General features: G+C 41.6%; 2 long non-coding RNA genes across 2 annotated transcripts in view; both read right to left on the bottom strand.

The window, feature by feature from the left end:
* Positions 1–13,871, bottom strand: part of LOC137650015 (uncharacterized) — a 406,947-nt gene that overhangs the window by 62,557 nt on the left and 330,519 nt on the right. The gene's annotated exons all lie outside the window — the stretch shown is intronic.
* LOC137650010 (uncharacterized) overlaps positions 1–13,871 on the bottom strand; it is a 192,568-nt gene that overhangs the window by 49,976 nt on the left and 128,721 nt on the right. Inside the window, exon 3 of the long non-coding RNA XR_011045898.1 lies at positions 3,418–3,517. This is a non-coding gene — a long non-coding RNA (uncharacterized lncRNA). The remainder of the gene's footprint in view (positions 1–3,417; positions 3,518–13,871) is intronic.

A 13,871-nucleotide genomic window follows, 5' to 3' on the forward strand; every position in this document is an offset into this window, starting at 1 on the left:
ACGACTAATCCGTTCTTATTGTAAAAGATTTCTCATAATTCTGATCACCCTTTGCTTCAAATCTTCCTAGACATTACTCAATTTCCCGTCCGCCTATCATATTCAATGACCATTAATAAAGCTCAAGGACAGAATTTTGATACGGTTGGCATCTACCTACCACAATCTTGCTTATTCATGGACAATTTTATGTAGCCTTCTCAGGAGCAAGGTCTATGAACAGTGTAAGGGTGAAAATTTGTCCTCAGAATAATTCTACTCATGGCCAGAGAAGAGGAACTACCTTCAATAGAAATATTGTATATAAAGAAGTTTTGTAAATTGTTTCATGTATTACTCACTTTTAAAAATAAATATAGAAGTCAAAGCTTACCATATTTTATTCAAACATGTATAGATTAGGAACAAGATAATTAGTATTGAAAATATCATTTCGTTTAATTTACACAGGTTCCGCTAGTAATAATAATAATAATAATAATAATAATAATAATAATAATAATAATAATAATAATAATAATAATAACAATAATAATAATAATAATGAGCTAGAAAGGCTGCTCTCATCTCTAGAAAATTTATGTGCTGGTACCTTTTGGACTTGGACCATAGCCTGTAGGCCATGTGGTGCAGGATGAGAGCCCCAATTCCAGAGGAAAAATGAGAAGGTCTGTCCCTCAGCAGAAATTCTCCTCTATCACACATCACAGAAGATCCGTCCTCTACTCCTGTCCCATGGAAACAAGAGTATCAGGGGAACCAGTACTGGTTCCACCTGGATTTCAGTTGCCACTGAAGAGATCGAACCCTATATGGACCCTCAAGAGACAACTAAAGTTGGGCTGGAAGCTCGTTCTCATCTCAGGATGAGGCTTGTCACCTCCCTTAGCCTGTGTACTCTATCATCTCATGGATAGACTTTCTGAAGATTGGTGCTGATTATCATACCCAGGTATCCCAGTCTTTGAGAGGGATGCAGTGATGACTTCGAGATTTATCACGATCCCCAGATCCTGACAAAACTTGAGTAGCCTGTCTTGGTGTTGAAGAAGGGTAGCCACCGAGTCTGCCAGAATCAGCCAATTGAGGTAACGAAGAAGACAAATTCTGATTCAGTGAGCCGGATAAAACAAGGGTGAACACTATCATGAAGACCTGAGGTGCTGACGAAAGGCCGAAGCACAGAATTTTGAACTGGTATTGCCAGTTCTTGTGTATGATCCAGGGATACTTACTTGAAGACGGAATGATTTTGATCTGGAAGTATGCGTCTTTGAGATGAAGGATGCACATGAAGTCCTGAGGCCTTACTGCCTGAATGACTGTGTTTTCCATCTCCATCTTACAAGGAGTTTATAGAACAAACTTGTTCAATATAGAGAGATCGATAACTGGTCTCCAGCCTCAAAAAATCTTTTTCACAAGAAAGAGTCAGCTAAAGAAGCCTAGGGACCTGTCTAGGATCTCTTGGAGGGCATCCATTTCCAACAAGGTCTGGACGGGCCAGTTCCTTTACGGATCACTTCGCATAGCAGCTTGATGGAACTGGATCCCAAGTCAGTGGAGGGGGAGATTAACTGAAAGAGACGCGATACCCTACACAAATCACGGAGATTGTCCAAGGATCTGCCCTGAGCTGCATCCCCCTCTGCCAGCCGTGTTTTAGGTATCCCCCCACTGATGGGCTGGTGAGAGGATTATCCTTACCCCCTTTCCCTCCTCTAGAGGGTTTAGAGCCCTTTGGATATTTGGCAGGAAAAGGCTGCCGTGACACCTTTTTGGGAACCCTGCTGTCCTACTGGTCGAGGATTTGTTGGTCTGTGACTGTTTCTTGGGAGGTGGAGGAGCCTTTCCATAGGGCCTGGTTGTCAATGCCCTATGAAGGAGAGAATCTTTATTGGATTTTCTCCAATGCTGAGCCACCCTGTCAACATCCAATGGCTTGAAGAGAGAGGTTCCTTCCCGAGTAGAGTTCCTGAACCTGGGCACTTCAACTATAGGAACCTGCCTGTGAAACCTTCCAATCACAGCATCTCGTTAAGAATTACATTTGCCTACAGGTTGACAACCTGGTGGGAAATGAACTCCAGTTCCAAGTCCCTGACAAGAGAAAGGTCTCCATGAACCTCCTTGTACTCTCCTTGGACCAATCCTCGGTTCTTACAACGTGGCCCACTGAACCCAACCACAGATCCAGCCATGAAGCAACCTGCATGGTGTACTTCGGGACCTTCTCGATGTTGATGAGCTCTGGGGCAGAGAAAGTAACCGAAAGGCCAGAAAGCCTCTCAAGAGAGAAGGAATCAGAAGTAGAACAATCTCTCTTAGCCTCCTTACAACAAGCACCATACTACTTCTACCGAAATAGGTCTCTTTTTATAGTTTATATGTGAAACGTCTGTATTAATGTTGTTACTGTTCTTATAATATTCTATTTTAATTATTCATTATTTCTCATATGGTTTACAGTATTTCCTAATCTCCATTCCTCACTGGGCTGTTTTACCCTGTTGGAGCCTTTGGGCTTCTAGCATCCTGCTTTTCCAACTAGGGTTGTAGCTTAGCTAGTAATAATAATAATAATAATAATAAAAATAATAATAATACTGAGAGGCAACTAATCCCCGCAAAAATCACAGGTTGAAGAATACAAGCAGCGCCTACCACAGCAACTCGGTGACAAGGAATGAGGTCTACCATGACCCAGCTCATATAGGTACTATGAGGGTGGCCTTCAAGACTGGGCCAAGTATGCACAAGCACACAAGGAAAAGGAAAGGCACAACACAGCGTGGACAGTAATCATAGCGAACGTCCATTCCGGGTTATGAACAGAAGTGCTGTGGGCAGTGCTTGCCCACAGCATGGGTAAACAACTGATAACCACAATGTTAATATAGCATCCCAAAAATTCCTTCTTTCTGGTGTAGTAAAATGATTAAGGAGTATAAATGACGAGGATTTGTATTCATTTGAGAACAAGCAAAATTATTCAGTATACGCTTACATTTCAATTAATAAATTTCAAGTGTGTGCTGATCCTTTAATCTCCACTACAACAGACCTTATCATTTTAGCTTATTAGTTCTTGCACTTTATTGGTCTTTTCTCAATGTATCTCTTGTAAAAAATAGATAGAAAAAAATAAATGAAAAGTCTAATAGTAAACATTAAAGCATACAAGATTAATCTAGTTGCAATGGTACAGTAACAATGAAACAACTTTGATAAAAAAAAAGAAAAAAAAAATTCCTCAGAGTTTTAGGGTAATATCATATTCATGAGAACAGCATGTTGAACACTGAGTAAATTACCCTGTACAAAAGTCCTCATTTATGAAAATAGTTTCCACAAAGTTTACGTTAATCATCCCCTCAAATAAATTATTAAGTTTAGAATGTAATGAAAAAAAAATACCTGTACATTAGTCAGCACCAGTTGAGTAGCTAGGTGATGTAAAATACTTTAGCAAAACCAAAAATCTGACTTCTGTTATTACTCCCTTGTGTTGAAGATCCTGTATAAAAGAGAAAAGATGTGTTACATAATTGCTAATACAAAAATCATATTTTTTTAAATCTTTAAAACATGAAACAATCAATTACATATTTGACACTGTACAAAAGAAAAAAAAATATGTAAATTAACAAGAATTACAAAAGAATTAATCTAGCCCAATAAATATCTTACAAATGTTTGACCACAATATCATCATACTTGTAAAACATTTTCCATCTGTTATTGTGGATATGACAAGCCACCAAAGCATAATGCTTTCAAGCTCAATAAAAATGAGCCACAGATTACCTTTTAATTGTCTAATGCACCAAAATTCCTCTTTACCATTAAAATGTGTAGTAAAACATATGGTAAATAATTACCATACTCAAAACTGCACAGATTGCATGCTGTTTTTAGCATCAAGCTAAAGATTTGACTATCAGAAAATTTAAAAAAAATGTGCATTGAAACAAAATATCATATACATACAGATAGACTCACTGCTCTCAAAAACACCCATCTGCAGGATACAATTTACGAACTACCTAAAACCAACTTTCTGAGTCACACATTTGTGAAAGCCATGAATGCACTGCACTCTGAACAACAGTATATAGAATATTCTCTTGTCCACCCAATGACCAGATCATATTCATTCTTGTGTCTTAATATTTTGTCATTGCTTGAAGACTTCTACAAACTTAAATAAATAATTTTTTTAGGTCAGAACCACTGACTGGGGAAATTTCACTGCAGCTTTTATGAAACAACAATAAAACTTTGTGCAATACATAAGCAGTTTTACAAACATTTGTAAAATTATGGACCATAATTTTTTTTTTTTCACCTTCTCGTAAGGCAAAAGAAAAAAAAAATAGACAAATTCGGGAATAATTCGTACATTTCTTAACTATGCAAACCTTCAGCTATTTACAGTGGAAATATGTTTCAGCAGTACCTGAATGTAGTCATAAGACTTTTAAGTTTGGTATAACTACACACTGTTACTTAGCGGAGTGGAGGGAGTTCGACCAGTCACCCCGCTCACCCTCTCTCCAGTAACAATATGACAAATTCGGAGATAATTTGTATTTTTCCTAACCATACAAACCTTAGCTATTTACATTGGGTTTACCTTTTAGCGTAGCTGAAATGGCAAGCCATTAGAATTTAACGAGGGTGTATTACCCCCGCGCTAGTTAGCAGGGGGTAGGGGAGTGGTAGCTAGCTACCCCTCCCCCCCCTCACACACCGGTGAACTGCTTCACTTCACTTAGAGGTAGGACTTGTCTTTGGGGACAGGGCTAGGGGGCAAATATATGTAAATAGCTAAGGTTTGTATGGTTAGGAAAAATACAAATTATGTCCGAATTTGTCATTTGTTCCGTAACTGAAATACAAACCACACTATTTACATTGGGTGACTTACCCCTTAGGAAGAGTGGAAAGTCCCCAGCCATACTGGCTTTGGCTTTACCCGGGGACTCAGAATCCGAGTGAGTCGCACTCGAGAAAAGGAGTCCCTGCACCTCACAAGTTCCTTGCTCCGCAAGGAAACGTGTGGCCTACATAAGCTTGTGTGTGAAGGAAGAAGTGTGACCCATTCTAGGCAGTTGACCTGGAGTTCCAGAAGGAACTCAGGGTTAGGACGTTCCCAATACCACCTCGTCAGGGTATGGGGGACGCGACAGTATTGACTCAATACTCGGAACACAAGGAAGCATGGTTTACCTGCAGAGGTTTGAGGTCAGCTATGCAGACACCAGGATGCTGCTTCCCAGTAGAGGGGATGATGAAGAAAGAAGTAAGGGCCAGGCATACTTCTTTCGTTCATGCAGACTAAAACCTGATAACAATGCCGTCAACCTTCTGCTACCTGTCCAAAAAGGAGACTGAGGTTAGACCAGCTGTTGTGTAGCCACCACAGAGTGATAGAAACGTATCGATGCTCATGTGGGTCACGTCCTGCAGGAAGCGGGCTGCGAAGGTCATTAGATGCTTCCAGACTCCAACTTGTAGCACCTGCGTCACAGAGTAGTATTACTCGAAGGCGAGGGACGTTGCGATGTATCCGACATCGTGCTGTAGGGTGACGTGATGGGGGAGGGTCTGGATTCAGGTCGAGATGAATGTCCTTGAGTCCGAGCTGAAGAGGTATACTGGTGACTCTCCCCGTGTCCTTCTTGTGCTCCCAACCTGGCTGCACGTGAGGACAAACTGCAGGTGTTCCCAAAGATAACCCCTCGATTCCTTTACTGGCAAGAAGGAGAAGGTTTGGGTCATCTGATACAGAATGATGACTCGAAATCTTGAAGGAATTGGACCGAAGGGCCGGGACCTCAAAATTCTGAGTCTAGCCAACAACTCAGGAGCAAACCTGAATGTTGCCTTCCCCCATTCCTTAGAAAGGGCGGAGTCGTACGAGACCAAGAAGATTGCTTACACACTGGCCGAGTCCAGAGTGAGCAGGAGCCCCAAGACGGAATACGATCAGAGGCCTGACGTGATGGGTCTTGAGAAGAACTCTTAAGGGACTAAAAAGTCCGAACCATGCTCCATGTTGGAGGTCTCACTCCGACTGGGGGCAGGGACGTTCGCAGCTTCGCATGAGCGAGGAAAGGTCCAGTGGGATGGAAAAAGTTTATTCCTTTCAGCCTGAAGGCCAGGGAAAGGCTGAGCGACAGGCTTCACTGCCAAGAGCGGAAAGGAGTTTCCTCCCGCCGAAAAAGCAATAAGTTCGCTATTGGTAGACCCCTGCGGATGACTATCGCAGATGACGCGACCTCCGCCCCGCGACTGTAGTGTGTTGTCTCTTCTTGAGGAGGAGGCATAGTGTCTCCAGGCGTGAAGCCGAAGCGATTCCCCGGCTCGTAAAGGATGTTGCAGTATGGTTGTTTGAGTAGCCTGTGCCGTGGGAGAAGCTCTCCCGGGAGTTCCGTCACGGGAAGCAGAGGGTCTAGAAACCGTTCCGCGTATAGTCACAGTGGAGCTCTCAGGGCCATCGAAAGGTTGACAGACAACCTGGTCTTGTTAAGTCTAGGCTGAATTCCAAGAGCTTCCTGGAAGATGGATGGAATGGAAACTGACTGTACCCGTCCTTCCAATCCAGGGCCTAAGGAGTCCTGCCGCCTCGTTCCCAGTCTGATCGATTCTGCTGTTCCACGCTGGACGAAGTTTGTTCGACAAACTTGATCAGAGCTGAGAGGTCGACTACGGAATTCCTGTCTCAGATGCTTTACTACGAGAAAGGATCGAATGAAGAAGCGGGGGGGGGGGGGGGGTGTGAAGCCGTCGATGACCCTATGGAGGACCTACTCCTAAGGCATGGATCATTCTGCCCAAACGGGCAAAACTCTTGCCGACCCCCTCGCATAGAGGTTCAGTGACACTGAATTTGCTGACAGAGACGGCAGGCGCGATATCCTTGGCTGATCACGGAGATCATGCAGGAATCGGCATCGGGAAGCTGTTATCCGGATGAGTAACCTTAGGCATCCTCCCAGCATGAGACTTGCAAGGGGGGATTGCCAATCCTAGAGTTCGTGAACTCTGCCGCTCCCTCTAGGATTATGCCCCCCCGGGAGAGCCTCCCGTGCTACCTGTTCCTGACAGGAGGGGACTGCTATTGGACACCTTGTCTTAGCTGCCGTAGCCAGTCCGATAACTTAGGCCGACGAGGCTGAAAGAAAGAGGCTCTGGAGGCCTGCAGGGTCTGGAAAAAAGCACCTTGGAGGAGTGAAAACGGAAGTCGACTTCCTCCGCACAACCGCTGTCCATGTCTCTGTCCTTGGGCACAAACAAGCTCTTCCCAAGAATGGAAGAGTGTCTGAGCTTGTCGACATCCACGGATGAGACACCAGAGAGGAAGCCCTCGGTCATTGTGTCTAGATGGTCCAACATCGAGCTTGCCCGCAAGTTCGAAACTTGGCGACGAAACGCCAAGGTGCTTGAGTGCGAGAGGAGGAAAGTACCCATGATCTCCCTGGAGCTTCCTTGTACAAAACCTTGGGTCGCAACCGAGGAGGGAAAGGACCTGGTAAGCCCCTTTCACGAGATGGAGAAGAGGAAGGGGTAAACCAGTTACCCCTTGGCCGACGGAGAAATCTCGAACGGAAAGCTCCCTGGCAAAACCCTTCCAGGGAATGACGAGGAAGGGCTAATCCAGGTTCTGGAAAGGTTGATTGATTGATTTAAAGTTTTCAGGCATCCTGACATCTAGGGTCATTGACGCTGGTAACATTTAATTCATGCATACAAAAAAAAAAAAAAATAAATAAATAAAAAGTAAAAAAAAAAAAAAATAAAAGAATATTCAATTCAAATCATAAAAGTTGAATGTCATAAAAGTTAAATAGTTTTCAGAAGACCTGCTTCTGAAATAAATCTAAAAATGCCACTTGCATAGTAGGACACATCCTTTCCAAGAATCTTGGCAAGGATGAACCTGCCATCCTCACCTTGAGCCTCAAACAAATATCTATTCCTTAAGTTGTTATAATTGGGGCATTCGGTCAACAAATGCCTTACTGTTAGAGGTACTAAACAGTCGTCACAATACGGTTGGTGTTGGCCCTTCAGCTGAAACTCGTGTCAACCGAGTGTGACCAATACGGAGACGACAAAGAGACGTCTCCCATTTTCGGGGCATCATATTATACCTCCAAGAAGATATGACATATTTGTTACCTCTCGCATTTTATTCCCATCTAGGCTATCCCATTGCTGTTGCCATTTATTGCAAATTAATTTCTTGATGTCAGGTAAGAAATCATTACAGGGAATGGGATACCTTCTTGGCAGCAACTCGGATGCAGCCTTCTTAGCCAGTGAATCTGCCTTCTCATTCCAACAAAATCGAACTGTTATACCTCTCCGTCCGATAATAAAAAGCCATTGTAAAATCTTTAAAACTAGAGGGTTATTAGAATTAAAAACTTCTATAGCTTGAAGGACACTCCTAGCATCACTAAAAATTGTAAAATTATCCTCCTTTTCCAATGCTATTTTCTCAATAGCGGTTAATATGCCATACAGTTCGGCAGTAAATATGGAAGCGGTCAGAGGAAGTGCACATCTACATTTAAAATCATTACTATGTACTCCAAATCCAACGCCAGCATCAGATTTGGAGCCATCAGTATAGATAAAAGTTGATCCTCTATGTACTTTAACATGTTCATTAAAAAAAGACCTTGGCTTCTAGGTCTGACATATTCTTCTTATCTCCAATAAAATATTTACAAAAAGATATCTCTGGTAATTTCCATGGAGGTGTTGATGATACCTTGAATGGAAGTACCTTACTTCTAATTATATCCAGACTACTTAATAATCGTTTCACCCGAAAGCCATAAGGTTGAGGAGATTTTGGGTGCAACTCAAAGTATGATGCGTGTCTTACAAGGCTTGCAGTCTGAAAGGCTAAAGAATTAGGGTGTCTTTGCAATATAAACCAATACCGAAGAATAGAAGACATCCGGTAAAGGTCTAGAGGTAACTCTCCAGCATCAACAAGGAGACTTGGGATAGGTGATGTTCTAAATGCTCCCGTGGACAATCTAATACCTGCATGATGTATTGAATCTAATATTTTCAACTGGCTTGGGGTGGCTGAAGAATATATTTCACAACCATAACTATTTTTGGAAAAAATCAAGGCCTTGTATAATTCTAAAATAGTATTGTGGTCTGCCCCCCCAGGATGTATGGGACAATACTTTAAAAATATTCAGAGCTTCAACACATTTAGCTTTTAGCGCTTTTAGGTGAGGAACCCGTGTAAGTCTACAGTCAAATATCAAACCTAAAAATTTGATTTCCGATACATATGGGATCCGTTGACCTTTAATGTATATATCCGGGTGTGGATGTGCTCCCCGGATACGACAGAAATGTACAATAGTAGTTTTACTTGTCGAGAACTTAAATCCATTCATATCGGCCCACTGGATAATTTTTTCAATTGAGAGCTGTAGTTTTCTCTCAACCATTGCCATTCTGGCTCCAGCAAATGATATGGAGAGATCATCCACATATAAATGTTGAGAGAACATCCTGGGGAATTGCTGAGGATATCCCATTAATTGCTAGTGCAAAAAGGGTTACACTCAGCACACTACCCTGAGGAACTCCTCCTTCCTGGCACTTACTCTCTGATAGAGCTTCCCCAACTCTCACTTGAAAAACTCTATGTGAAAGAAATGCCTGAATAATTAGTGGCAGCTCTCCTCTCAATCCGATTTCATGAATGGTTTTAAGTATACCATATCTCCATGTGGTATCATATGCCTTTTCAAGGTCAAAAAATACTGTAACATGGTGTTGTTTGGAAGCAAAGGCTTCACAAATAGAAGACTCAAGTCGTATCAACACATCAGTCGTTGAGTGCACTTTTCTGAATCCACATTGAATTGATGATAAAATACCTTTCTTTTCAAGGTACCATATCAGCCTTGTAATGACCATCTTCTCCATGATTTTACATAAACAAGATGTCAATGCAATAGGACGACAGTTTGCTGCTAAAAACTTGTCTTTACCGGGTTTTAAAAAGGCTAAAATAATGGCTAGTTCCCAAACACTTGGGTAACTATGATCATGCCATATTCTATTAATAATGCTTAAAATAAATATCTTTGTATTAAAATGTACATGTTTAATCATTGCATATGGAATTCCATCAGGTCCAGGAGCTGTATCATTGCAATGAGCAAGTGCGGAATCAAATTCTCTTTCAGTGAAAGGAGAATTATAAGACTCTTCCCTTCTTGTTGCAAAATTTAAAATTTTCTTTTCTTCAACGCTCCTGTACTGGTGACCAGGGGCTCCTACACACTTGCTGGATACATTTGAAAAATGACTAGCCAGGGCATTACTAACATCATTTGCTTCAGTTACATACTGACCATTCACCTTCAACACTGGTGGTGGGTTGGGAGTGAATTTGCCAGCTATCTTTTTTACTGTCCTCCACACAGCAGATGGTGGTGTTCTACTGTTAATGGAGGAAACCAAAGACATCCATGACTGGCGCCTTGCTTCTTTCATGGCACGACGGAACTGTGCTCTACATTTCTTGTACATAATTAAATTCTCATCAGTTCGGAGTCTACGCAATCGTGTTAGAGACCTTCTTGTGGCTCTGTGGAGGGCAGTTAGTTCTGAAGAACACCACGAGACTGGTCGTCGTTTGAATAACCCTGTTGTTTTGGGAATTGAATTGACTCCTGCTGTATGGAGAGTTCCATTCAATAAGTCTATGGCATCATCGATATTTTCAACCTGTTCAGCATCCCCCTCAATTTCACTTAGCTCACGAAATTTTTCCCAGTCCGCTTTGTCAAGATTCCATCGTGGCGATCTCTGTAAAGGTGGACCATTGTTGGTGTTTATAATGATTGGTGCATGATCACTAGTATGCCAATCATCTAATGTCCTCCAATCAAAATCAAGAAGGCAGTTAGAGCTTGCAATTGAAAGGTCAATGCATGACAAGGTACCTGTCTGAACATGGAAGTGTGTGGGCTCTCCTGTATTAAGGAGTCCCACATCCTCATTCTCCACAATTGATGAGATAATATTGCCCCTTGTGTTTGCTAAGATATCACCCAATAAAGGATGTCTACCATTCAAATCTCCCAGTAAGAGAAATGGTTGAGGGAGTTGATGAATGACCTCTGCTAAATCATCATATAAAATATTATCATTTGGAGGTAAGTACAGAGAGCATATTGTATATTTTCTTCCTATATCAATTTGTACAACCACTGCCTGCAGTGTTGTACATATAGACATAGGTATTTGGGGAACATCTCGACGAACATACATGAGACTTCCACCATGGCTCCCTGCTTGATGATTATATGGTGTTCTATAGCTAACATACTCTCGAGGACTAGGAGTGTTAGCATCAAGCATACTTTCCTGTAGACATACAATTATGGGGGAATGTTCATGAATTAGGAGCTTAAGTTCTTCAAATTTCGCCCTTAAACCCTGACAATTCCATTGCAAAATTGAGGAGAAAACTATGGGTTATTTCGGGAAGACATCTTGGTTGAGGTCTTCCCATTAGCAGTTTTTAATCTAACATTATTACCTGTAGGTTTCTTCAGAGATGGTCTTGTTATGTTGGGTTTTACGTTGGTGTTTTTCTTTGTATCTTTTTTATTTATTTGTTGAGGGGGATGGTGGACCTCAACTTGAATTTCTGATTTATTTAAATTGTCTTCTGGTTGATCGGCAACATCAACAGACAAAACATCATATTTATTTGATTTCATAAATCTAGTATTTCTTATGGAAGGGGATGAGAGAGATGGAGGTCTCTCTCTTTTACGATTAATAGGTTGAGAGTTACCAGGTTTTTGTACCTTCCCCACTACAGGTACACCTGATAACTTGGTGTCAGGTGGAATCTCCATTAAATCAGGCAAGGATATGGCCTGGGAGAGGTTAGTACTATCCTTTGTAATGCGGGACAAAGGTTTGATAGTGGTGGGCAATGTCTTTTTGTTGATACTCAATGATAAATCTTTAGGAGATGTTCTTGTCTTATGCAGCACTCTATCAATAGATTGTGAATTCCTTTTTTGAGAACTACCTACAGTAGTAGGTGGGTGAGATGATTCCCGAGGAACTTTTCCTCCTGTTTTTAATGTCTTTGCATAAGTATTAGATTTATTTAATAATCTCTTGGCATGCCCCACGCTTAAATGTTCAATAATTGATTTATTGAGGGCAGCCTCTTCTAACTTATAAAACTGGCAGCTCCTATCATTAGATTTATGATTAGAGTTGCAGTTTAAGCACCTTGCCTCGAGTGTACATTCCACATGGTAAATGTTGGAGCAGGTATTAAAAATTCTTCACTATTGCAAACTTTGGAAAGATGTCCAAATTTAAAGCAATTATAACATTGCAGTGGCTTTTGCTTAAAAGGTTGAACTCTGATCCTTTCGTTTTCTATGTCTATGTGGAAAGGTACATCGGCATCCTGGAAAGTAAGAACAATCATTGATGTTCCAGGTACTTTATGTACTTTCCACACTGATAGAGGACACATAGCCAATATCTCCTCTTCAGTAAATTCATACAGATCCCTATTAAAAACCACTCCCCTTCCATAGCTAAAGTTTAGATGGGGTTTGATGTCCAATTTTATATCATCATTTACTGTCTTCAAATTGGACAGTATAACAGACTGTGTGTATGACATGGCCTTTATCAAGTAACTTTTCGTCCCGAATCGAGATATATCTCCAGGTGCGATCGTACCTACCTTCCTCTGAAGAAATTTGCAGATCTTAAAATAGTTTTCCGTACCTCCTAAAGATTGAGCAAGAAGCCACATTGGTGGTTTTGGCTTTCTTTGGGATGGCATATCTGCCTCTATATCTTTATCAGCCCAGTCTGCTGGTCTGTAGACATCCAGATCTTTAGGTGCCCCATCACACAGAGCACCCTTAACACTCATATTACCTACTTTAATATCAACAATATTATGGCTTGCGTTAAATGCTTCCTCATGACAATTAAATGATAACCAAGATTTCCAATTATCATCTTGAAGTTTCATTCGAATTTCTTTTATTAATCCGTAACATTCTAATATTTCATGCAGCATATCATAATTAGCTTCTAAAGGGATTTGGGTAACGTGCAGGACATTCAGTTTTCCTGTGTTGCCCAAATTACCCTTTTTCCGAGTGTTTAAAGAATAGTCCTTTTTAGTTCCTACGTCGTCAACGGAGTTTTCTTACATGAATTGCCAGAGGTCGTCAACAGTGCCGGGGGCGGGTCAGCATATCCAGGGGAGGTGGGGTCATTCTCACAAGAATCCATCAGAATAAAGAAAAGAGAAGAGTGATTTTTTCAATAGTTTGATTTACCTGCTTGAGAACATTAAGGCATCACATGTTGGGAAGGAAATTTGCACTCTCCACTACCGACACAGTGAGAGTATACTTCCCATATGGTCCACTCCATACCCTACCCAAAGGATAGCATCAAAACAGATATAGAGGCACAGGTGTAAGCTGAACCCGCCTGTTAGGACTGAGACCAAGAAACTAGGGAATCATCCTCCCCATATCTGTAATGACGGGCTTCCGGCCAAAAGCCGAGAGTCCTACCCCAAGCGTTGGATCCCCCTGGATTCCGAAGACCCAACACTTGAGAATAGTTCCGCCAAAAAGGTCCAAACCATCTTCGGGATGGCTGAGATCATCCAATACTCTCACATATAGCTTTGAGCACAAACACCTCCCAACCGTGACACCTTCCCCATTCATCAAAGCAGGCAGCAATACCGGATGTAGAAACATCCATTGCCATAACGAGAGAGAAAAAAAAGAGAAAAAAAATAATAA

This window comes from Palaemon carinicauda, chromosome 11 (assembly GCF_036898095.1).
Source record: "Palaemon carinicauda isolate YSFRI2023 chromosome 11, ASM3689809v2, whole genome shotgun sequence".
NCBI lineage: Eukaryota > Metazoa > Arthropoda > Malacostraca > Decapoda > Palaemonidae > Palaemon > Palaemon carinicauda.